The sequence below is a fragment of the Equus przewalskii genome, chromosome 24 (assembly GCF_037783145.1).
Source record: "Equus przewalskii isolate Varuska chromosome 24, EquPr2, whole genome shotgun sequence".
Lineage (NCBI taxonomy): Eukaryota > Metazoa > Chordata > Mammalia > Perissodactyla > Equidae > Equus > Equus przewalskii.
The window spans coordinates 28,600,838-28,627,639 of record NC_091854.1 but is presented as its reverse complement, the minus strand read 5'-3'; the positions used below and the strand labels follow the sequence as shown (position 1 = coordinate 28,627,639).

Genomic DNA, 26,802 nt, shown 5'->3' with positions numbered 1-26,802 from the left:
TCTTCCTTTGTATTTCACGATCCTCACATTTTCACCGGGGAAGGCCAGCTATTCTGCAGACCGTCTCCCTGGTCACACTCAGGTTCTGCACTCTTGGCTCACAGATGTGAATACGAGTCCACTTTACCTGGGCATTTCCTTATTGCAGAATCGTGTGCTGTTTTATAATTTTGTTTTAATTCCAAAATGAAGCGCACTCTCTTCCTATCAACTACCTATCTATTGGCTTTTCTCCATTAAGTTGTCTGTTTAAGGCTGTTGATACAATATCAGAAACTTTTTCTGACACTCCTGGTCAACGTGCAGTCCCACAGTTGACGAGAGCATCTGCTGGGCCTCCAGCCTACTGGCCTCGCAGACTGGCATATCATAAGATATATTTTAATTTAGAAAGAAATAATATTGCACTGCCGTCTTAGTAGACTCCATCTTAAAGTATGGTGATGAGGGTGTTGCTCCTCTCAGGATCCTGAATACATTCGTTTGCTCGCTTCTTCCTTCATTCAGCAAACGTTTACTGAGTGTCTACTCTGGCCGAGTGTTCTTCGAGGTGCTGACATCAGGCTCTCACATAAAGAAATAAACAAGATCGTGCAGGCTGTGCTAAGGGCTATGAAATATCCCAGGAGCCAGAGGAGCCAGGGGAGAGCGTGGCACTTGGAGAAAGACGACGGAGGGGCGTGGCTGCAGCTGGGGAGCACAGAGGGCCAGGCTCAGCACTCACCACGACGCTCCATCAAAATGTCCGCAAACCACAACCTGTCCTAAGAGCCCGACGCCCTGTCCCGCCCTGTCCCCAGGACCCATTTCTACAGCCTGCCATGCCCTTCTCCTTCCTGCCTGTCCTACTCAGCAGAGTCTGAACTTCAGCGTGTCACAATTTGCGGATAATAATGAGAGCCTGAAAATGCCCTGAAATTAGAGGGAATTTACAAACCGCTCTGCTGCTGCTCAGCCTTGCAATTACCTGAACATCAAGGACTCACTGATGGGTCAGGCTGTCTCAACATCAGGTTAATGGCCACTTTCAGCAGTGGAAAGGGGACAGACGCCCAAGAAGAGGGGAAGGTACGTGTGTGTATGTGCGTGTGTGTGTGTGTCTGTACTCCTCCAAATAACAGGGGTGTGGGGGGGTGGCTGCAGACGCAGGCAAGGAGGTTGGACAGCCACAAAGCAGAGCAACCAGTGTGTGCTGTGGCCAGAGACTGGGCCAGCAGGAATCCCAGCTCCGCGGGCCATTCCAGCCTTTGGCCTCTGTCCAAGTGAGTCAAAGGGCAAGAAATGAGATGAGGCCCCCAGAAACTAATCCTGGGGGAAATATGTGCCCCGCTCCACAAGAAAGCCTCTTTGGTGCTTAGGACGATTGGTTTCCATACACCGGGGGCAAAAAGCAAGCACAATACCGTCAAAAAATGTTTTTTCTTACATAAAAATGGCATGAGATACAAAAAGATAAAACATATAAAAATATGATCAATCATCCTTAGACACCCCTGTCAAATATTTTAAACATTCCCAATAACATACAAGATGTGTTTCCTTTCACATCCTTCTTCTGGGGAAAAACAGCCCCAAGTAGGGAATTAATGTGATGCGTGAGTAACAGCCAGACACTCAGCAATGCTGTACCCTCAAATTGTGAAGGGTTTCTGAGAACAAAGAGAGAAAAAACCCCAAGTATTAAAAGTGTCACTAATATAAACACCGCTGTTGTGTCCTCCACTTGGGGGATGAAGATCCAGAACAATGAGATGATAAACATTCATCCAGGGACACCAACTACCGCTTGGTGGACAACAGACAGTGGACGAGTTTTTATTAGGAAGGCTCTTATTACAGGAGATACAACAGATGCTAAACAATCGGGTCAGATCTGGTATTTAAAAGGAATTGAGTACTTCACAGAGAATTAACAAAGAATAAGGGTGTCAGGATAACAATCATATTTCAAGAGAAGATGAAACATATGGAAGGTCTTTATAGTTCAACCATTATCCTTCTAAGTCCGTTTTGCATTTTGCTTTAAAACACATACAAAAAGCGTAGGCAGGAGGAGTGAAATAATTATTTCCTAGTCAGCCCCACTGTGACTGAGAGCTACTCCCCAGCGCTTAGCAGCAGGTGTAAACAGGCAGATAATTCAAACCTGCAGGACGAAACCACAGACGTCAACGCGGGCACCGGTGAGATGGAGTCTGTAAGCTGGAATCACGAATAGATATCCAGTCGGTGGTGGAAAATTCCCATCTTCTGGTTGGTTTCGTGTCTCTGCCACAACCTCAAGGGGTGCAAGGAGGCTCCAGACTGGTAAGGATTGGCCATAACTAGCACTGGTGGCAGAGGTTTGGTAGGTGTGACCCTTAAACCTGGCGGCCTTTTACCCACTTCAGTCTTTACAAATATAAAGCATTTAAACCCTAAGTTTAAAACGACTGTTTCAAGGCAAAAAACAACCAACCAACCAACCCACCCCCAAAACCCAAACTCCTGAAGGACCCAGCCCCTTTCAGGGTCCTGACTCATCACAGGCGGACAGTTTCTTTCCAGAAGACGAGGACGCCTTAGATGGCTCGCTGTAAACAGTTCTCTAGTTCTCCTCCAGGGGGCGAAGTTGGCCAGCATTTCACTGAAAAAGGAGCGCCTCGAAACTTGGATTTTCGCACAGCGCTAGAAAGACATCCGCGTCCAAAAAGGGCCTTTCCCTCGGCCGCCTCTTCTCACTCCATTTAGTTCTGACTGACACGCAAAGCCCTCCAGCCGCTTCGTGCAATGAGAGGGAAGGGACGTGAGGAAGGGGTGAGAGAGAGACTAGCCCTGTAGGTTGGCTGGTCCGTCCACCTAAAACTTGAGCTCGGTGATGGTTTTGCCAAAGCTGATACAGTCTCGAGCATATTCTTTGGGAGAATTTTCCACTGAGTCTGTGCCGGCCAGCTGATGCCTTGCTCAGGCTCCCTCCTAACCTCGCCTTTGCAGGGCCCTCCTCTGGGCATCCACAAGCCGCTGGGGTCTCAGTGCCCACCCCTCCTTCCCGCAGGAACTGTGGGACCTCTCCACCCGTCCAGGAAGGAACCCAGACAGCAATCCTTCGTGGGGCCTCCCCCCCCCTCACTTACAGGGTCAGGAGTGAGCTCAGGTCCAGCCCAGAGGAGGACACACACAGGGGCAGAGCTTATTCCTGAGTGAGAAGCAAACTGAAGTTGCAGCGTCGTGGGGACCTCAAAACAAGGCAGAGGGAAAGACCCAGAGGGGGTGACAATTCTCCCTTCTTAGGGACAGATCCGGTTTTTATGGAACCTGAGCCTTAGATGATTTGGGGGCCTCTTTAGGAAAAGAATACAAAATTCGGACAACCACATTAGCTACGGGGCATCGGAAGGGGTCCTGGGCAATGAAAGACCTTGAAGCTTAAGCTTTGTAGCATCACCAGATCCGGGGGCGGCCCTGCAGATGACTGGTGTGTTGGCAAGGGGCTCCGGCAAGCCTGGTGCACAGAATGCACCGGACGGTCCCCCAGGGCCATGAGGTTCGGCCTCTGCGTCTGAGAGCAGACTGAGGAGCGGGGAGTCGGAGAGCGCGGTGGCCAGCCCGGAGCCCTACCGCAGGTCTGCTCCCTCTCCGTCCCGCCCCAGCGCACGGCAGATGCTCAGTAAGTCTCACTGACCGACCGACTAGGTGGCCCTGCTGCCGTGCCACCGGCCCATCCCTCCTTACGGCTGCACCGCTTCCCTTTCCTCTGGCTTCCCAGCCACGAGTCAGGCCTCCGTGTGAGGACAGACTGCTCCTGAAAGGGCTGTCCACAGGGACGAGCCAGTCAGACCGACACAAGAGCGGGATTCCTGCTCACCCGGATAACCCGCCCCCGAAGGCATCCAGGTCCGAGTTACACAAACTGCAACATCCCTCCAACAACTGTCGTCTGCATCCCACGAACCCTGCACCTGGCACAGCATGGGCACCTGGCCAGTGAGACAAAGGGCCTGGAGGTCCATGGGTCAGGACTGCCCACTGCCCCAGGGGGACCCCAGGAGAGAACGGCTCAAGGGAACGCCGCAGAGCCTGTTAAAGGGGACACACCTCCTGGGTCAGGAATCCCAGCACTGCCAAGGGCAGCTCTCCACTCCGCCTGACCAGGCCTCGGCCCCCGGCTGGGGTCACCCTGTTGGCTCAGGCCCTGCCTTCTCCTCCTCCTCCTCCACGGGAAGGTCACATCTCCTTCCAGGATCTCTGCAGGCTCCTCAAAGGTGCCCTCCATGCCAGTCTTATTGGGAAAGCCCAAAATAAGCTCAACTAAAGCATCTGGCTGAATATAGCTCTGTTTGCATATTTTCACAGTCCTTGTAAAAATAACATATAAATTTCTCCTAATCTAGCGGCAAAATCTTAACCAGGAAATGAGGTGAGGCCTAAAAAAATGGAAAGTTGTCCCGTTTGGTAATGCAGCTTGCTTTCGTGATACGCCACAGTGTGGTACTGAAAAGCAAACCAGCTACGGCAGGTTCCTGTTCTTTCTTGCACAGAACAGTGAGAACAACTTCTTACCTCTAAGAGTGTCTTCATAAAGCTGTTTATCACAAGGACAGAAGTGTTCTGCAAATTCTTATCTGTAAAATGGAGCTAATCTTGTGGCCAGAAAATAATGGCCACCATTATTTGGGTGCTTCCTGTAAGCCTGTCGTAGATTATTGCACTTAATCTCCTCAACAACCCTGCACGGTAAGATCCTCATTTTATTGACACGGAAATTGAGGCTTTAAGAGTAAGTGACTTGCTCAAGGTCACCCAAGTTTTCAGTGATGGATCTGAGGCTGGCAGGTTGAGACTCATTTCCAGCCCCTGGGTCATGCTGCCTCTGCAACCAAAAAACACTTTGTACCCTCTAAAGAACAAATGACCTTTGCAAGATAGCCATTTTTTTAAAAAAAGCTGGTAGTTGCACATATTTGGTTTCTTTCTCAAATTCCTATTTGATTAAAAAACATTTGCTGCAGGGGCTGGCCCCACGGCCAAGCGGTTAAGTTCATCCGCTCCACTTTGGCGGCCTGGGGTTTCACTGGTTCGGATCCTGGACATGGACATGGCACCACTCATCGGGCCATGATGAGGCGGTGTCCACATAGCACAACCAGAGGGACCTATAACTAGAATATACAACTATGTACTGGGGGGCTTTGGGGAGCAGAAGAAAAAGGAAAAAAAAAAAAAGAAGAAGATTGGCAACAGATGTTAGCTCAGCTGCCAATCTTAAAAAAAAATAAATTTTGCTAGAGAACTGGGCCACTTGTTTTTAAGGCTTTAAGTTTTTTAGAAATTATCACAACTCTCACATGAAGGTAATGATAAGAGCTACCATTTACTGATCACACAGCACGTGACAGGCCACTGTGCTGAATTCAGCACATGCCTTGGCTCCTTTAATACAGTTATCTTGTAAGTCAAACAGCATCATCTCCTTTTAACAGACGAGGGAACCGAGGCTCAGAGGGGTTAACCCACTCTCTCCAAAGCGTCTCAGTAGCCGGAGAAAGGTCTGAGCTCTAGTCTGTCTGCCTATATACCATGCCACCCCCTACAGTAAAACGCACACTGATAGAAAAGATGCTTTAGCTGACAGCCTGTCAGCTGTTCCCTATATCTGGACCGTCAAACGGCCAAATGGAAACCACTATATTCTCTCAGGCCAAGAGAAGAAGACAGACGAGCCGTGCCAGCAAGTCCAGCTCTGTCCTCCCAGCCTCTGCCTCCAACATCTCCTGGGGCTGCGGGGAGGGCAAGTGGGGGAGTGCGCTCCATCTGCCATCTTTGTAAACAGCCAGTAAAAATACCATAAGGACATAAACCAGGTTCACCTCTGACACGTAATGTTGAGTGCCGCCAGGGGAACCAGTCCATGATGGAACTACTTGAAATGCATTTAACGCATTCGTAGGCCACCGTCCCCAAAGTGACTCCACCTTTAGCTGACCCAAGCGTCTCGCTGGCATGTGCCCCTTGCGCCCCTGAGAGGCTGCCTTTACCACGGGGTGGGCAGCCTAAATGCAGAGTCACCTGCTTGTTACAGGATCCTCCATCCCAGTGGCCCAACTTGCACATGACGAAGAGGGCGTGTGAGCAGAGAGGCCAGGTTCAGCAGGCTGGGACCGGAGGAGGCAGGGAAACCTGCTGACTCCGAAGGACACGAACATAAAAGAAAAACTGCAAAGAAGTGTGTGTGTGGGGTGTCTTCGGAGAGCAGTAGGACCCACTCTGCAAAGCTTGATTTTGCAGAGTTCACACACTTTGGAGGGAGTCCTGAACAGAAGGCACCCGTGAAGCATGGCAGATCAGCCCTCAGATCAAAGGAAACTAGTTAGGGCCATGATGGTGAGGAATGGTGACTGAGCACAGGGTGTGCAAATACTAGCTTTCTGCTGGGGTTATAGGAAGGGCGCTTAGTGTGGCAGTGAGAAAACCTAGCCAGAGACAAGGTCCAGGGCCTCCCTTTGGTCTTAAGAACAGGTGTTGGGGAATCCTTGCCCCCAGGCAGGTTTTTTCAGGTTCACACGCTTCCGACCCCATTAACGGGGCCACAGGAGCAGCATCTTTCCAACCACTCCAATTACCTGACAATCTGAATGGGACGTTCGGGAGGGAGGGAGGGAGCTCCCCGTGCCTGGAGAGGTTTCAAGCCCAGGATGAAGGACCACTTTTAGGGGTGCTGAAGAGGAGTTCCTTGCACTGGGCCAGGGGTTAACAGTTACCGAGATAAGATGCTAAAGTGGAAGTTTCTACTGAGGCATCAAAATGCAACAGATGGGAAATTCCACAGCAGGAGGCCAGACCGTTATGTGGAAATTTCTAAGAAGCCAACCCAGCCAGCTCAGAGATCTGTCAGGAGGATAGAAACAGGTCAGGACAGTGAAACGTGATGAGGATTCTGGGTGAAGACTCCTCGGAAGTGCTCTGAGTCTCACCCTCCTCAGGTGGGTGGGGTGAGAGGTCAGCCTTTCCTCTCAAGCCTAGAGCAAAGCATCTCAAAGGCAACATCTGGAGGGCTTGCCATGTGTCTCCTAGAGCTTGTGGATCCGTAGGTGACACCTGCCTGAGGAACCAAACTGTGAGGGGGCGGCCAGAGCCGCCTAAGGAGGAGAGCAGAAGACTGTGTTGGGTAAGGCCTGCCCCCTACGCCCCTGGATGGTTAAAGGAATGTGAACCCAGGACACCAAGAATGCCAGCAGGGGTCTCCAGGTGCTACCCACGAGGGCTTCAGCCTGAGGTCAGAGGACCCCAAATTGAGAATCTGAACGGAAACCAGAAGCTGCTGGCGGGTGGTAGCAGTCAACAGGAGGAGAGGCACCACCTGAGTCCTGAGAGGTCCAGATGGAAAGTTCCAGTGGGGGAGTCCTCCAGAGGCCAGAGAAGTGGCCAGGAGAGAGAAGAGTCCCTTTGCCCATCAGTCAGGCCCAGAGAGCCCAGTGCCAGGTGTGACAGGAGCAGCCAGGTAGGAACTTCCTTCTGTCCCTCTGCCTCACCTGGGGAGGCCTGAGCAGTGGGCGTCTGGAGGAAGGCGGAGGAGGGGAGGCCCTCACTGGCAGGACGGAGGGGAGGCTTCCCTTGGAGTGACTACTGCCTGTTGATAGACTCCAGTGGGCATTTCCAATTATCCAGAGAGTGTGAGAGTGTGTGAGTGAGAGAGAGAGAGAGAGAGAGAGAGAGAGAGAGAGAGAGAGGGAGAGAGAGGGAGAAGAGAGAGCGAGAGAGAGAGCGAGAGCGAGACTGAGTGAGCGAGCGAGCGAGCGAGCGAGAGAGAGAGAGAGAGAGAGAGAGAGAGAGACTTATGGTTTGACTTAAAGGGACCATAGGACTTTTTATCACCTAAGAGTAACCAGAAAAGTCGTAGGCTTCATCAAATTTTTATCAGGAAATGGGCAAAAATATAACCCACTGAATAAACTTCAAGAGAACAGTGGGAGACAAGAATAGAGCTGTGTCTTAAGTTGCCTTGTACAATGGACTAGTACAGCTAACCTTTGCTAAGCACTGACTATGTGCCAGGCACCAGGCCAAGCACTTCACAGACATCACCTCATTCAGTCCCCTAACAGCTTCGTGAGGCAGGTGTCATCCCCTCTGACAGATAAGGAAACTGCAGCTCAGAGAGGTCAGGCAGCTTTCCCAGAGTCACACAGGCAGGTAAGTAAAGGAGTAGCCTGACTCAACCCCAAGTCTGACATCTCGCCCTGAACTCTTTTATTCTCCCGGATGAGCAGTTTTCAGCAGACAGTTGTGACTAACGCGGGACAGGGTCTTGGGTCCTGCCCACCCTTCCCTCTCAGGAGTCCCTGAGCTAGAAAACCAAAGGGCAGAGTTTGACAACTACTGAGCTGCACGATCGTAGCGGTCTCTTCCAACTCGAGGATTCTATGGTTCCATCATCCGTGGAGGGGAAGCTGGAGGAGGTGGACCCACAGCTGCAGATGTGGGGAAGAGGACAAGCTCAGAGTTTGTATCCCGTGTCCTTAGAGAGGCAGCGGGAAGGAGCTGGTTCCAGCAGGTGGTCCTACACCAGACCTGAGGGTCACAGAATTAGTCACGGGCATAAGTACACAGTTCAGATAATGCCCGGACAGCACTCAGCTCAGGGCCCGACACCAGCGTGAGCAATAGGTAAATGGCAAGTAGAAGTGTGAAAGGTTTACACATACGCCTAAAAACCTCAACATGTAATTTAATGCAGGATACTCAGCCACTGACATCACTGTGTCTGTTCCATAAGGAGCCGGGTTTATCGTGGACGCTAAACTTTACCAGTTGAGCCAAGACAAGAAATGGACGAATGGGATTCAGCGAACCAAATCTCACACAATTCGAGTAAGGCTGAAGCCAGGGCTCGTAAGCAGTAGGGGGCCATGGAGTCCTACGAGAAAATGATGGAAGCAGGATCCCTTTCTCCAGTAAAAAGGGGCACATGATTTTGCACATAATTATAGAAACCCATTCACGGACTTATTCAATGGATGACAAATCCACTGAAGCCCATTCGTTGTCCTTAGGTTAGTAACCACTCTTCCAGGTCCTGGGGACACAACCTGAGGTCCTCAGGACCCATAGTGGGGTCACTATTCTCATCCTCTCCATGTGCTCATTGTTGCTAGTCTCCATCAGGATACCACACTCGGAATAGGTAGTCACTGTAAATCAAGCTGAATCTAATTTTAAAACTTTTGAGTTTAATGGGCAGCAAATTAAGAATTTCTAAATCAGTGACTCTGGTATCTAGAAATTTTATCTGTTTGGCATGCTCTTTCTTTCCTTCCTTCCTCTGGTAACGAAATTCCTCTTTTTTTCATAGGGACCCCATTCCATGTAATTCTGGTGGGATTCACCCTCTCTCAAGGGACACATGAACAAGCCCTGGCCAAACAGCTACTGCTCATTGTCTACTGCCTACTTCTGGTGAAGTCAATTCAGGCAAGGAATCCAAACTGGGCCAGTCCAGATCCCTCCTTGGTACTATTGTCAGAACTATGGAAAAAGAGACATTCACTTTTAACTGAGAGCCATAGCTGTGAGGATGATGGAAATGTCATGCTGATGGCCACCTCTGGTACCATGGTGAGGGAGGGCTTGCCTGTGAATGAAGCTCAGAGTGTTAAGAAGAGGCAGCAGATGGAGAGAATGAAGAATAACGGCCTAATAATATCTCATGAACCTCTGGATACAGCTATGCCTAAAGCCCACGCCAGCATGGAAATTTTAGTCATGTAAGTCAAGAAACTAGTTTAAGTCAGATTTCTGTTACTTGGAACCAGAATAATTCTAATAAACCTGATCTAAGTGAAAATAAAGCCCAAAAGGAAATTCCCATTCCTGGGAAGTCTTCATGGAATTCTGGGCTCCTCTCTGACAATAATGCTTACTGAATTAAAGTTTTTTCATCCTATGACATTCCTGCAAAAAGTCTAGGCTTAACATTATTCTTATACCACCCCCCTGCTCCTCATAGTTCATCTTACCAATGCTGCCACCAACCAGACACTAGCTGGTGTGATGAATATTAAAGTTATCAACCAGAAGAAGAGAGTCCCACAAGTGGACAACAGTAGCCCAGGTTACAGTTTGCTACCATCCAGCAACCACCTGGACTTCACCACTCCTATTGCCATGAGCTTATCAAACTGCCCTGGTTCCCCTAAAAGGTAGAGGACACTCCAGTATCAGAAATGACCGTGGGGCTCAAAACAGCAGGAGAGATCCACGTGGAGCAAGGGAAGAGGCCCACTCCCCAGAGTGAGTCAGGGCAGAGGATGACTGGGGCGTGGGGAGAAATAACATTCACAGAGTACTTTCTGGAAGTTGTTTATCATTCTTTTGTAACAGCTATGGTAAGTAGGTTTCCACTCGTGTGCTGAATCTGGTCCACAGCCAAATGCCCCAGCTCAGCATCAAGAGCCACGACCACCTGTGAAGTCCATAACGAGGTGGGGAGGGGATGAACGTACATATCTGTTACTCCAGCTGAAACTGTTACATTTTATCCTTGGATTAAGCAAGGCTGACAGAGACATGCCTACCTGGACTGGAAGGGCTTTTCCCGGACTGCGGTCGGGTGTTACGTCATTCGCCCTCACCAATACCGAGGGCGGTCCTCACTGCTCTATTTATTACAGGGAGGCTGTCCATCACCTTATGTGGGATCCTCTTTATGAGCACTCTGGAGAAATGACTCTCAGTCTTGAATCACAATTAACCTCGATTCTTCTTGGTAACTAGTATACTTTTATCTTCCGACCACCATGAACTGTTAACTGAACGCATTTTCCTTTGGTGCTGACTGCGCAAAAGGTCAGATCCAGCCCGGGGGGCCTGGGGCACGTGGACAGGCTCTCACCCTCCACAGGGCGAACCTTACCTCTGACTCCACCTTGCCTCTCTTGCTCCACACGTTTCCTTCCTTCTGTATTTTTCTGAGTTTCATTATATTATACATGAATTCAAAAGCCACCTCAAAAATCTTTGAAAGAAGACAAGCACATACGCCAGATCAACAGCAATCAAAATAACGTGGAACAAACCGGATGGTGGATAGAGGGCAATCTTACAAACACTGTCTGCTGTGGCCCCTGTCACAGTGATGCTCCAAGTGGGCAGGCTGGGAAGGTGGTGGCCTTGGACCAGGAACAGCGCTGGGCCACAGTGTCAAGTCAGCAGCTGTCTCAGTCCTGCCCTCCCTGCATTCCTGCCTCCTGTGCGTCTGCGCCCCTCCCTCCACCCCATCCTTCCTGGGGAGGCTGGTACCCTCTGCTCCGTTCCTGCGCACCCTGTGTCACCTCCTCGTTAGTACTGCTGGGTGCTCTCCCATCCCCAATTCCTCCCACCAGAGCGGAGCAGCTCATACTCGCACAGGACCTTGCACTTGATGCTGATGAGCTGTCAATGGTTGATGGCAGCTTGACCAAGTATTTCTCCTCTCAGAGATGAGTACATTTTAACTAGGTATTTTGAAGAGGAAAAGACCAAAGAACTAATTCACTAATGATGGGATAGGCTGTAATTATGGTACCGATGCAACCGAATGGGGACTTCCTGTAAATCTCAAATTCTGTGCAGAGCAGTTAGCACAGTGCCTGGCACACAGTCAGCATTCAATAAACAGTAGGCATGAATTAGGACTATCGTTGCTGTCATGCTTCATCCCACCACCATCACCACTCCACTACTCAGTGCCCATTCCTGTGTCACCACCGTGACCACCACCACGGAGGTAACTGCTCCTTTCTGAGCAGTGGCTGGCCGCAGACCCACAATCAATCAATGCATTTGACTACATTTTATGGTTTATAAGCACTGGCACATACATCATCCTTTTTGATCTTCTTGGCAATCCTTGAGTGAGATATCATTCCCATTTTATGGATGAGGAAACTGACGCTCAGAAAGGTTGAGTTTACAAGGTCCTAGAGCCAGAAAGTCGCAGAGCCTGACCTCAAACCCAGGTCCCATATAAATCTCTGGTTCGTTCCATAACAAGTGGTTGCCAACTGCGTAGCAATCAGATCAGAACCATCTGGGTGCTTTAAGATTCCTGGATGTGGACAGCCCAGTGGAAGCGACTATGAGCATGTATTTCAACAGGTGCCTCGTATGATCCCGAGGAGCTGCTGGTGGGTGACCAGGTGCACTGTCCATGCAGCTTCCCAGCTGACTGAGCACCTGCTGTCCTCCAGGCCCTGTGCTGACACTGCAAGGAAGGCACAGGGAGCCTCTGCTCTCACAGCGCTGGCAAAGCCGTGGAGGAAGAAAGACGAGCCACGGTGAAGACGAGTGAATCACAGAGGCTGTGTCTGGCTCTAAGGAGTTCAGGGCAGGGATCTCAGATAGAGGAACAGGCAGGGCAGGCCACGTTATGGAGAAGGAAGATTCTTCTGGGCCCTGCTGAATGGGAAGGATTTCTGAGTAGAGAAGGGTGAGCAGCACGAGGTGTCCTCAAGAGAAATGGTAAATACACTAGTGTGGCTAGAATAAAAAAATAGCAGGAGATGAGCAAGCGAGGACTGGGCCAGATAACAGAAGCGGAGAAGCCAGAGAGAGGAGCCGAGGCTGATGTGGAGGGTGATACAGAGGCACTGACAGTTTTAAGCAAAGGAGGTGCATCCTGGAAGCTGGACTGCAAGATGACTAGTGTGGCGATGCCGTGTGGAATGAAGGCAGGGCTGGACAGTGGGGAACCTGGAATTGGCAAGACCACCAGGAATGTGCTGACCTGGCGGAGATGCCAGGTGGCCAAGAGTGAGACCAGGACTCTAGGGCCTGTCAATCCCAGTGGGGTGAGAGGACGGCCTCTGAGACAGGAGTGGGACCTGAGTCCTCTCACTCTCCACGCTCTTTTCATTCGATCACAGCTGTTTTCACGTGACCCAGAAACACTGAATGGTAGGTTGTAAAAACGGCTACAGTTTCTCTCCTCCCTGTATCCAGGCTCCTTGCAATGTGATTCTGCAGCTCCTCTCACCAAGAGGTAGAATCTTTGTCTGTATCTCTTGACTCTAGGCTAGCCATATAGCTTGCATTAGCCAACAGAATGTGCTGGAAGCAACGCTGTGCCAGTTCTGAGCCTTGGCCTCAAGATGCTTCTGCTCTCTCTCTAGGTACCCTGCCCAACCGCCATGTGAACAAATCCAGCATAGCCTGCAGGATGGTGAGACACACGTCTTAGTCATTGTCATCACTCCAGCCAACAGCCAGGTGACCCCCAGAAGCAAAGCCTAGCTGACCTGCACCCACGACTGACTGCAGACACATGGCTGGTTCCAGCTGAAACCAGAAGACTCACACAGTCGAGCCAGCCCAGCCCCAATCGTCAACCCACAGAACTGAGGGATAAAGAAATGATTGCTACTTTTGAGTCCTTAAATTTCGGCTCAAATTTCTGGCAGTAAATTTTGGGGAGTTATGCGGCAAAAGCTCACGGCTACACACTGCAAATGACAGCATCATCACACAGCAGGGAGGGGCGCCACCCGAAGCCTCAGAAGCTTTTTCACTGAAAAAGTACGTTACTGGGCTAGCTCTCAAGGAAGTTTTCTGCCATCACAGAAAGGTTGTCTCACAATAATTGTATTTAGGTTCAAAGAGAGATGAGAGAAAAAACAGAGCAATAAGAAAGCCCTCATGTTACAGCCCTGAGTCAATTTTCATTACAACACACTGCAGCGACTGTCTGAATTCCTTGGCTGAAGGAACACTTTGTTGCTTTGGATACCGCTCGAAACAAGCGGACCATCAACAGGGGCCTGGAAATAGTTCATTACAAAAAAAAGTTTTTATTTTAATAGTATTTGGCGTGTAATCGTAGATCTTTTCCCTGACCACATTCTTAGCAAAAGAACATGGATTGATCTGCTTTTTTTTTTAAGGCAAAGAAACATCTTAAATCATTTCAGAGAGGAAAAAAAAAAGTGTGAATAAATAGACATTTAATCATAGGACTGTTAGGGATGCATCTAACTGAGAAGCATGAATACCATTTCAAAAATGATGTCAAATAGTCACTTTGTTTTAAAAATGAAAGAGCACTTACCAGTAAGACTTCGTGTGGCCCACCGTTATCAGGTTTAAAGCGATGAAACGAGTCTGAAATAGAATTAAACAAACATTCCATCAGTAAACCACGTTTGGAAAGGATGTGCTTTCGATCCCAAGTGACTGCCATAATGTTGAGTAATTTATTCTTTTGGTTAAAGATTAGCAAAGCTTTTTCTGGCTCCTGATGGAAGAGGGAGAGTTTCTCGCCTACATATTTCAACTTCCTGAACAGAGAGCATTCTCTCATCTACTTCAGGGCGTGCTGAAAGGCTGAGGCCAGTATAACTATAAATGGTAGTGTTTTCGTCCAAACCTCTCCAAGTCAGCAGAAGCCTCCCCTCTGACGGCTCTTGCCTTGGTCCCTTGACCCGCTTCTGCTAGGAGCAGGCCATGGCTTCCTTTGTGGAGCCCATCAAAAAGCAGATGCTCCAGCATGACTTAAGAGCAACGCAAGGAGCACACAAGGTTTTCCAGCAGTGGCCATCTGATCACAATAAGCACACATTTTTGTTTTACCGATAACAACGAGCCTAAGGCAGTGCAGCTCAACAGAAATATAATGCAAGCCACATCCATAACTTTAAATGTTCTAGGAGCCAAATTAAAAAAGCAAGAAGAACAGATGACATTACTTTTAAGAATATATTTAACCTAAATTGTTCAGAATATTATCATTTCAAAGTGTAACCAATATAAAAAATTATTGAGACATTTTACATTCTTTTTTTCATACTAAATCTTCAAGACCCAGTCCATCTCAACTCGGGCTAGCCACATTCCAAGCGGTCAACAGCCACAGCGGCTAGCGGCTGCCACACTCGACAGCACAGTCCAGGGAACCTGTTCTTGGCCTTCAGGTACTGGCAAGGCTCCAAAGCGGGTCAAACGCAGATGGAGCTTTTATTCATCTATTTTCCCTGTCCTAGGAATCTACCATTCCCCCACTTTATGATGTCATTTAGTAGAAGTAACAACATAACAATAGCAAATATTTATATAGCACTTACTATGTGCCAGAAACCGTTCTCGTTATGTTCCTCTGTTGCCTCAATTAATCCTCACGATAACTTCAGGAGGTAAGTATACCATCATTCCCGTTTTATAGTGAGGAAACTGAGGCACAGAGAGGCCAAGCAACTTACTCAAGGCTGTAAGATAAAGACAGCGCTGGGATTCTAATCCGCGGAGTCTGCCCCCAGGGCCCAGGCCCGCAGCCACCAGGCTCTCGATTAAATCTGAATGGCTCCAAATAAGATGATCCCTCTCAGTTTTAATTATAACCATCAAGTATCTGGAGGCCGCTCCCATGATACGTGGTCAGATAAGAGCAGTGATGGCAGACGGAAGCGTTATGGGATGTGTTAGTAAATGAAATTAAAAACAACAACGTGGGGGGGTGAGAGCACTGAAAACCACAGGCAGACCTGGGGTCACAAAGACTGCGCTGGGTCTGGGGGCCTGTTCGGACAATCCAGGTCGGGGTGCAGGGGAAGTTAACACGGGTCTTTGGAAAATCTTTTCTCTGTGGCTTTCTGAGGCAATGGTCTACCACTTTCATCCGATTTGCAAAGGGGTCTGTAAGACAGACACCTCTGTATCCTTCCCAGCAGCGGCAGGGGGTAAGAGGAAGAACCAGGTAGAAAAGAATTAAGAAAACACATCCTTTTCACTTTATCAATCTCTGGTCTCCAAAGAAATCACACCTAGTGAGAAAAGTCAGGTCCACACTCAGAACTGCCTGCCCAAGTCTCAGAAGGAGACTGGGGGGGGGGCGGGGGGGTGACACTGTTAGAATCAGCAGGCCGTGGCTGCGGCCACTGGGGACGCTGCTGGCCAATCTGGCTAGTGGGCCCTGGGCCTGCTGAAAGTCCTGTGGGGCTTCCTCTAGGCTGTAGGATCAATTCCAAGTCCCACAGGCCCAGCGATTTCCGGCCTTCCCCCTTCCTGGGCGCTCCCACAGGCCTCTGGTCCTTTAGCCACACAGACCTATTTACAGGTCCCTACTGCCCCCCGCTCGCTCATGCCTCTGAGCCTCTGCAGAGTCTGTTCCTCCTGTCAATCACGTTCTTCCCTGCAGGACGAGCCTGTCTTCAAGTCTTAGGTCAGAAGTCACCGCCTCTGGGGAGCTCTGTGGACCCCCTTGGCTGCCTTAAGGAAAAGTCTGCAGTAAGCGTAGGAAAGTCATATTCACTCAGTTCAATCAATAAACGTATACTACTGCTACAGCTGCTAACAATGAATCGGACTTCCAGGGAGCTGTGTGCCGGGCACTGCTTCCCATGCTGGACGTGCTCCTTAGTCCTTTCCGTAACCACAGGAAGCAGGTGCTACTCTTACCCCATTTAGCAGGTGAGCAAACCAAGGCACAGAGGGGAAGTCAGCAGCCTTGGGTCAGACAGCTTGTAAGTGGCAGAACCAGAGAGTGAGCCCAGACAGTCTGGTTCCAGAGGCTGCCCCCTTAATGGCTCACCCCCCCTGCCCCCTGGCTCCACGCCGTCTGCTCTCTGTCCCTACAGGTGGCTCCTGTGTTTCACTTGGTCTCTACTGGTCTCTCTGCCCACTTGCCTGCAGAATCTCTGAAGGCAGAAAATGCGTCTAACTCATCCTGGTCCTTCTGGGAACTAGCAAGGTGTTCAGTATACAGTAGATGCTCAATGAAGGCACACACAGTGAAACAGCGGAACAGCACTGGAAGGATACAGGACAGGGCTATAAACTTGCGCCTAATAAAAACACACCAGGAGAAAGAGTCTCCGAATATGCACTTCAACAGGCAAGCCTGAACTCGTCTAAATCCAGCCAGTGCTGCGGGCAGGGTCAGTTCCTAGGCCTGGTCAGTAGTAGAGGGACAAACACAACTCAAAGCTTAAGCGACTTGAGCCTGCCTCCAAGGCTGTCAGCTTCATTTCACTGTAAGCGTGGATCTAAGTCATAACCGGCCCACTGAAAGCCTTAGCTGGCCTCTAGAAAGGAGTGCAAGAAAAGACATTTTCCTTTAAAAAAAAAAAGTCAATATTCAACCAAGAAAAGGGACACAAAACTCTATTTCTTAAAGTTCTCTTGGTTTCAAATAGCTCAATATGAGTATATTCCAAACACCTTCTATTTATTTTATGAGTCACGTGTTGGAATCTCCTTTTGCTGTCTGGACAGCGCTTCGCCATTCTAGAGTTGCACAATATGTTTCTTTCGATTATTATCTAAACTCCCCTTAGATGGATATAAAAGTGACCTTGTAGGAGGACACTCTCCTCTTGCTCTAGCTGTAGGAAAGACAAAAGTTTCCAGATCTGGGACATACACAGACCTCTAGGGAGAAAAAGAGCTCTTCCTAGCTCACATCAGAGATTCTATCAGGACCGTGGCCAGGCCTACCCACTCCTGGAGAAATGCAATTAGCCACAGCACGCACCCTTCCTACAGCATCCAGAATGTAAGGGAAACCGCCCCCTTCTCACGTGTACAGCTGTCAGCATCATCTCTGTTTTTAACAACCAAATCATAAATCTTTCTCTTGACTCTTGCTATCTCATCTCTTTCACAATAAACAATTATTGAGAGGTTTACTGAGTGCAAACTATGTGCCAGGCATGGTTGTTGGTGCTGGAGATACAGCAGTGAAGGAGGTAAACAAGGCTCCTGATATGGGGACCCTCCCACTGTCATGGGAGACAGAAAATAAACAAGTATACAAAGAAGTAAATAAGATAACTTCAAACACTGGTAAGTTCTACAAATTTTTCCATACAAGCAGGCAGTGATGTGCCCTCCAGAAGAGTTCAATAGTGTCTCTTTGGCAGCTGTAGGGAGGAGTCTGGAAGAGGCCACAGTGGATACACAGATCAATGGCGACCAGTTATGAGGCCACTCAATTGTTCAGGTGAGCTATGCTGATACCTTGGCCTAGGATGGTAGCAGCAGAGATGGAGACAAGTGGATGGTTTCAGTACAGCTTCTGGAGGTAAAATAATTAGGAACTGCTGAGGAAGTGGCTGTGGGAGATGAGGGAGAGGAAGGGGTGGAGACAACACCTAGGTTTGGCTCAGGCAACTGGGTCAAGGATGGCTTTCCCCCATGGCAGGAAAGACAGGTTGAGAGAGGAAAGAAAAATCAAGAATTCTCATTTGACCTAGTTAACTTTAAGACATCCAAGCGCAGATGTCAAGAAGGTACTGAGAAGTCTAGAACTGTGCTGTCCAATACAGTAGCTACCCGCACATGTGGGGATTTAAATTTAAATTAAACGCAATTACAAACTCATTCCCCCAGTCACATGAGCCACATTTCAAGTGGTCAAGTAGACACAGAAGCTACTACTTTACTGAACAGCACGGGGATAGAATACTTCCACCCCCATAAAACGTTCTATTGGCAGGACTTGTCTAGAACGTCCATGATAACTTGCTATACTCCTTTCATTACTACAAAGTTTATTGCGATTATAAAACACAAAACTACAGCCCTGGGAGATCTTTAGCTTTGAATGGCGAGTGGATTCTAATCCGTCTCAACATATTTGTTCCTAGGTATATTTAATGCTCTAGAAAATAACATAACGCCGGCACTGAAGGAATAGGGTGAACACTGGGTTTATCGGCCTGGCTTCCAGATGTCTTCACCACCAATGACTTCCGATAAATCACTTAACTTATATTTCCCCACCTACAAAATGGAGCAAGATCCTGAAGAGACTATATTAAGTATGCTGGAGAATGTTTCCAGCTCTCAAGACACCTCCAATGTTAACTCACATGGCAAAATGGATAATAAAAGGGCGTCTGAAACATATAAAAGAGCCTAGTGTAGGCCTAAAAGGTATATGTTCTGCAAAGGTGAGGCAAAGCTGAACGAAACAGACCCTGTGCCTTGAGTCCATCACAGAAATCTGTGTGCTATCACATGCTGTCAGGGCTACTGACTATGAAGTCATGCTGGGTGTCAAAGAACGACGAATCAAGTCTTGAACCCCAACGGTAAAAGACAGTAGGAACCAAAATGGTGACATTTTGCTCCATTGTGCAAGGGCTTCTGGCCGAGGGAAGGGCACACCCTGAGCGCAGGAACTGGCCTACTTTCACCAAATGGTGCCACCCCATCATCTCCACCTTGAGAGTGGCTCCTGGCCGGAGGAGCCGGTCTGGGCCGTTCATGGGGAGAAATTCTTCTGCTTGGTCACCGTCCTCTATCCACAGAAAGTTCTAGAGACTTAACTTTTGCTTCTCATTGAGGAGCTGGTGGTATGTCTTCAACTCATTTGTAGATAAGTTGGGGAGGAAAGTACCCTGATTATGCCACAGCTACGGAGAAATTATAAAAATACACATGTATTCCTATTTTGCCAACCTTTAAGAGAATATATACAAAATCAGAGTAAATAATTGAAATATTACACTCAACATATTTTTTTTCATTTTTCTATTGAAAGCGCAATGGCGGGTTTTTTTTTCAACAACAGTTTTAAAAGGATGGGAAGCTGCTTTGGAATTGACCCCTACCCCACCATCCCAGTGCTACCATCTATTTTTGCTTGTTTCCCTCCATAGACATAAGTGTTTTCACATGACCATGGCCGTAGTTTAATGCTATTGGTAGTAATCCTAGTGAAGCCTTTGGAATTGCATAGATCTGGGTTTGAATGTCGGCTCCTCAACTAATGAGCTGCAAATCCTTGGACAATTAATTCCTAAGTGTTGGTTTTCTAAAGTGTGAAACACCTTTAGTACACTGTTGCTGTAAGGATAATGGAGAATGTTGGCACTCCATTATTTTCTTTTTCCATTTTACTTTAAATTTTAAATATTTTTACATATTTCTACATATATTCATAAGGATCGCTCAAGGGGTCTAATAGTTCATGTTGAAAAGTCATAATTTATCATAAATCACTCCTCTAATGCTGGATATTTAGGTTATTGCCAGTTTTTACTATTATAAATAAGATTACATTGGATATCTTCATGCTTTAGTCTTTTTCATTCCTTTAACTTATTTCCCTAGCTTCCTTAAATTCCTAACAGAAGAATTTGTCAGTTTTTTGCCTTTGTTTTTTTTCCCCCCCTGAGGAAGATTTGCCCTGAGATAACACCTGTGCCAGTCTTCCTCTATATATGTATGTGGGTCACCGCCACAGCATGGCCATTGACCAGTGATCTCAGTCTGTGTCTGGGAACCAAACCCAGGCCGCCAAAGCAAAGCACGCTGAACTTAACCACTAGGCAACGAGGTCGGCCCCCCACTGTTTTGCTTTTAAAGGGGCTTTTATTAACATGCAATAATATCATCAACAAAACAAAGGAGAATTTCTGAGACCTTGACATTTTATACATAAAATGGTATTCCTAAAGCTGTTTCAGTTTGCATTTCTAAGATAACTAGTGAGGAGGAACATTTTCTCCTGTTTGTTTATGAACAGTTTGTCACTTTGAAAAAGAGTAAGTTTACATTCTTTGCTTATTCATATGGCAAGATCTTGATATTTTTCTTAGGAGTTTGAATGAGTTCTTTATAGTATACAATAATCAACAATTAATACATGTATTTGCTACAAACGTATTTCCAATACTCTTGCAATTTTAAGATAACCATCTATTTGTTTACACAGCATTTTAATAAATAATAAGCAACAGCCATATTTTGTATAAACCTCATGAGCTATGACACTGTTTCTTGACAAAATGTTTGACTTTTGGTTGCTTTTCAGTGTCCACTTACCCCCACTTTGATCTGCACAGCGACCCTGTGAGTGAGCTGGGAGTCTGACAATCCCCACTGTACAGCGGAGAAAACCGAGACCCAGGCAGTCCAGGTGACTTCAACGGGGCCCCCACCCTGGAGTTGGCCAAGACTGGACTCTGAGTCCTTCCTCCTCTGACCCAAAGGACCCCTGGTGAAAGGAAGTGTGGAAGGCTGAATGAAGTATTTTGAGCAAAATGGATTAATATCCAAAGCACCTGTTCCACATCACCTCCTATTAAAAAGCCTTTGCACAAAGTCACAGCCTGTGACTGCGGTGTTGCAGGCTCTCCAGATACATTAGTATCTTTTTTTCAGCTTTACTGAGGTATAATTGATAACAAGTGAAACTGTAAGATACTTAAGTATACATTGTGGTGATTTGATATGTGTACACATTGTGAAGGGATTCCCCCATCTCGTCCATCACCTCACGTATTTATCTCTTTTTTTTTTGGTGAGAATATTTAGTTCTACTCTCTTGGCGAATTTCAATTATACAACACAGTGTTATCAACTACAGTCAGGCTATACATCAGATCCTCAGACCTATTCATCTTATAGCTGAAAGTCTGTACCTTTTGGTCTCTCCCTATTTCCCCACCCCCAGGCCCTGGCAACCACTTTCTCCTCTGTTCCTATGAGTTTGACTTGTTTTTTTTTTTCAGATTCCTCATGCAGTATTTATCAGTGTGGCTGGCTTATAAGAATGTTAGTATTATTTTAGCAAATCCCCCAAAATGATGGCTTACATAACAGACCATCGTAATGCAGTTTTTATGCAGTTAAAATAATTTAAATAACTTAGACCTAAATTAAGTTCTGCTCTATCTTTTTTTTTTTTAACCCAGCACGAATACCACTTCTTCCCCTAAGCATTGCCTGACTGTTTGGCTCAATGACACTGCTCCTTGCCTTGAATTTCTCCAACCTCTCTTCATCACTTCTCCCTGTCGTTCCAGGTATTTCAGACTACACTCCACGTCTTCTCTGGATGAGGAAGTCCCAGGGTCATCTCTTACTTGTGCTCCAATCTCCTGAAGAGCCCAGCATTCCGCCCTGCACGAGGCAGGGCTCACTCAGGGTTCACGGGGAGAAGGGAAGAATTTTATACAGTTAGGAGACAACAGAAAAAAAAATTTACAGTTTGGTTAAAAAATCAGAGCGTGAAAGTATAGGCTGCCTTAAGCGTGTGCTTTTTTGTATACCACACTCCACTGGTCCTTTTGGCGAGCACAGATGATCATGACACAGATCTAAAGCATTCTTAGGCCAGAAGGCTGCATGAGCTAAACAAGCCTAAACGACACTAAACAGAATGTCCAACAATGTTTCTAGCCTGGGACAAAGCTGTATCATTCTGTAGATATAGCTCTTACGAATTTATTTGCAAATTCTGATATAACTCATTCCTCAAAAATCCTCTGTGCGCGCGCACGCGCGTGCACACACACACACACACACGCACAAAAGTCCTGTTCAGCATTTGGGAAGAACTCAGATAAAAAATATGGAACATCTGTTTCCTGATGTCAGAAAAATTCACAGGAAACGATTAATGTTCACTAGGGAGAAAGAAAAATAATCTGGATTAAATTATAAAATGAAGCATCCAAAATTCACAATTTAATACAGTACAGCCTGCCAGTCATCCAATCTTCAGAACTGAGGGGAAGATTTCAAATTTTACTAAAACTTGTTACAGTGGAAATCTTTTCATTCGGTGTATATTCAAATACACATGAAATCCTACGTCCCCACCCTACATAAGGTCCTTAGGTCCTCAGGTCCTGTGGCCTCCCTCTGATACTTACGTAACCCTTGGCAGTCTGAGTTGACATTGTGTGCGTCCTCTCACAACGTGCTCAGTGCCTTACAGGGCAAATGAAGACCTCACTGAACTGGGTGGTGGTCCCTGCATGGAGAGGATGTGGCTACCCTGAGAAAGATCTAGAGAGGCTGATGTTTCCCAAGGGGAACTGGAAGGACGGTGGCTGGCAGGGCCACAGCAAATCGTAGATGAAGGCGGTTTGGTCTCGGGTGGCTCTTCCACCATCCCACGGAGGAGAGGCACCTATACCAGTCTGGGATGATCACAGAAGGCTTCCAGGAAGAAACAGTATGGAAGTTAAAGTTTGAAGAATGACCAGGGTTAGCCAGAAGATGAAAGGAGGAGGCAGGAGCAAGGCAGAGGGAGCAGGTTTGCAAAGGCTTGAGAAGAAGTGAGCACCTGTGCACGCTGGGGGCTGCCAACAGCTTAGCACACTGGAGCAAAGAGCTTCAGAACACAGAGGGGGCCTTACTACCTAAGAGGCAAGACCCAAAGCTGGTGAATACAGTGAGAACCACAGGGCCAGCGGAGACGACCCAGGATCTTCAGCATCCTCACATGAGAAAGAGCGTGCACTAGGGGCCGGCCCGGTGGCGCAGCAGTTAAGTGCGCACATTCCGCTTCGGCAGCTTGGGGTTTGCTGGTTCGGATTCCGGGTGCGGACATGGCACCGCTTGGCAAGCCATGCTGTGGCAGGCGTCCCACATATAAAGTAGAGGAAGATGGGCACGGAGGTTAGCTCAGGGCCAGTCTTCCTCAAAATAAAAAAAAAAGAAAGTGAGCACTGACTCATCCATAGGGGACAGCCAAGGCCCCTTCAGGTGACAGGCCTCTGGAGGGCCAGGGGACAGAGTGCCCATAAGAGGTGAGGCTGGTCCCCAGTTCCAAGGAAAAACCAGTAGCCAGCTACCCAACCCCAGAGATCAGAACTCCATGAGGAAAACAGAATTATCTCCATTTTACAGATAAGCTGCTGGTTTTAGAAGACAGTATTTATTGATATTCCTTTCTGTTCATTGATCCTACTCTGACTCGGGAAACCAACTCATCTTGGTATGGCTGAGACTTGCTGGTTTTGGCACTGAAAGCTCCATGTGCCAGGAATCCCCCCCCACCGTGACATACAAACTAAGACGGCTGGTCACCCACTCAGTTAGTGAGGCGCAGGCAGTGGACGACATGGCTGATGCCCCGGTTCTTATACTGGAACTGGTCCAAAGTTAAGTGTGACTGAACCTCTGGAAGCGAACCTGGACCCCTCGAGCCACAGGACCTCTGGTCCTACATCTTGAGGGCTCGTCTGGGATCCCGTATCATTTACAGTAATTCCTCCTGAATAACTGCAGAGCACACAGGGCCTAGGGATCACTGGCTGTCGTGCTGAAGGGAAAGAACCACTCACTTATCACCTACAGAAAACAGTAATTAGCCAGAAGTCAGCTCCGAATTTAATTTTTGTTGTTGTCGTCAACTGAGAATTAAGCAAATATCTTTCAGCTTTAACTTCTGATATCGAACATCTTCCTCAAACAACAGTCCACTTACCTACTCAGAGTAGTGGACGTATTCTCATCTACCTTTGTTAACCAGGGATCTCACAGTGCCTTGCCCACTGCAACGGCTTATATTCTCACTGCTCAACAGAATTACACAAATTCAGAAGACAAACAACACAACGCCATTTCCAATAAATACAGTCACAATTGGATATTACTTTGTGGCAATATTTGGCAGGCAGAGGGTGGCTGATAAATATTTATAGAATGAATGACAGGGAAAAGTTGGCCCATGCAGAACCACAGAAAGAAAATTACGAGGATTGGGGATGGACCAGACGCTAGCTATACTGAGCCTCTGGGACAGTGTGTTGACTCAGGCAGCCGCCGCACACAGCTCTCGTCTGACAGGAGGGAGAGTAAGCTCTTCAAGAGGACTCCTTTGCCTGCAACTAGGTATGGAGTAAAATAGCCCCTTCAGCCTTCAGGCAACAGAAGATGCAGAAAGACTCCAAAGTGACAAGAGCCAAAGGCCGGCCACCAAATCCTGATTCAAAAGCACCCTCTTTGTGAGGGCTCCTCCACACAAATGGATAAAGATCTGAGCCTGAGACCCTTTCTCTGGCAACAGACAAGGATCTGCAACACATACTTCTGGTTAGTTTTCAATTAAAAAAAAAAATTTTCAAAATGCAGCCACACTTGAATAGAGCTATTCAAGGAAACAACTATTCAGTAGAGTTGAACTTTTATTAGCCTCAGAAAACTTTTTTTAAAAAAGAAAAATTTAGCTGCATTTATCACTGCTAATATATAATTATGTTTCCCTCTAAAAATTACTTTTATGGGAGCAGTCTGGGGAACTGAGCTTCTGCTGTCTGTTGAAAATAACCGCTTTGTCCACAAGTCTTGGGTCTCTAATCATATCATCCCTTTCGATGACACACGTTCCTTCCTTCAGACACCGAGACAGAGTCATCACAGAAATATGCAGGTTATGTCCCCCACACAGAGTCAGGCAGCATCCTAAGGGCAGGATGCAGCCAAGGGCACTGCCCCGAGCCTGGGTCAGAAAAACAGGACATGGGCGGTTTTGTTTTCACTATGCAGACCTTTGGTGTGGATGAGCACACTCTCCAGGCCGTAGACTCAGAAGGAGAAGGAGATAGAAGTGCTCCTCTGGTGAGGCTGCGAGGGGCTCCCCTCCATGCCCACCTGTTCACAGACATGTGGAGCGAGCGTGCTATGAAATATCCCACCCTGTTTTGGGGTTCCACTGGCTAGTTCAGTCTTAAATTGTAGCCACCAAAACATGGCTGGGCGTTGAGAATCTTTTCATCACTGAAAACCAATCAAGGGAGCAGATAAGAGAGAGATTGTAAAGACCTCGTGTATCATCAAGAGATCAACAGCTTATATAGACAAACAAACAAATCCAACTGTGTTCAACATAATCCACTCAAAGCCACAAGTCAACAGGAAGGAAACAGCTCCTAGGAAAGCCAGCCGCTCCGGTACAACCTACCTGTTCTTACCTGGACCACTCACTTCCTGGCTAAAGTCACCTTGGCTGCCTCTATCTTACATCAGTCTGCAGCCCCTCCCTCCAGACGGTCCCATGGGCCTTCCCATTTTACATACATTCTGAACTACACAGATGGTCTGCTCACCCTCCTCTGGTGAAGGATACAGGCATATCCTCGCTGCACCAAAAGAACCCAACAATGCACACCCAGAATCAAGAAAAAGGAAATCCATCCATCCCTGCACCACGGGGAGGGGAGTTAGAGGAGCTCAGGGCGTCCAACAGCGTTCTAACTGGGGAGCTAGACACTCCCACATTCATCTCTTCCCCTCGGGCCCTCATTTCTCATTTGTTTGTGTATCTGCGTGGACAACCATCTCGCCCTCCCCCATGAAGCAGAGTCTGCCAGCAGCAGGGGGGAGTCACAGATCACGTCACCCCCCTGCTCCACACTCTCCACGGGGCCCACCAGGCTCACTCAACCCACTGACCTCCCTTCTCCTCAAATACGCCCAGCCACCCCTGCCTCGGGCCGTGACACTGCTTCTTCCTTCCGCGTGAACCTCTTCTCACAGCCACCGCTGGCCTGCACGCTTCCCGCCTCGCTTCCTTCCGGGCTGGCGACAAGGGTGCTCTCAGCGTCATCTCCCTCCTCTTTCCTGGCCCTCTCTGTTTTCCTTCACGGTGCTTGGCCCTCAGTGCTCCATCCTACTGAATCGTGAGCCCCTCCTTCACTGGGATGGCAACTCCGGGAGAGAAGGACCATGTCGGTCCCCACTGGACCCTGGGGCCTGAGGCCACACCTGACACAGGAGCTCAATAATTTTTTTCTTACTGAATGAATGCATATTCTCAACTAGCCAGAAATATTTTGTGGAATTTGATTTCCAGATATTTGTATTATGAAGATAAAAATTTCCCCTTTCTCAAGTGAGTCACAAGATACGATTTTGAAATGACACTTGCCCTCCCGCTTTAGGTTCTGATGTGTCTGCTCCCTGAACCACCCGCTGGGGAGCGGGCTGGGAGACCCCGCCCCTGGGTCACCCATGGGATGGTTCAGTGCAATGGACACAAACCCACGGCTGTACCCTGAGTGTTTACTAAGCATCTGACGTGTTTTGCAGTCTTAGCCTCTTACTGAAGCCGTAAAGCTT

At 47.9% G+C, this 26,802-nt stretch overlaps 1 protein-coding gene across 5 annotated transcripts in view; it reads right to left on the bottom strand.

The window, feature by feature from the left end:
• The window catches only part of GNG12 (G protein subunit gamma 12), a 116,695-nt gene that overhangs the window by 52,056 nt on the left and 37,837 nt on the right, over nt 1-26,802 (bottom strand). For 4 of the 5 annotated variants that reach the window (XM_070592334.1, XM_070592331.1, XM_070592333.1 and 1 more), the window contains exon 2: nt 14,057-14,109. The gene's annotated coding sequence lies outside the window, so the exon portion shown is untranslated. Of the gene's footprint in view, nt 1-14,056; nt 14,110-21,708; nt 21,811-26,802 lie in introns of those variants that run through there. The other variant, XM_008540777.2, reaches the window with a different exon arrangement.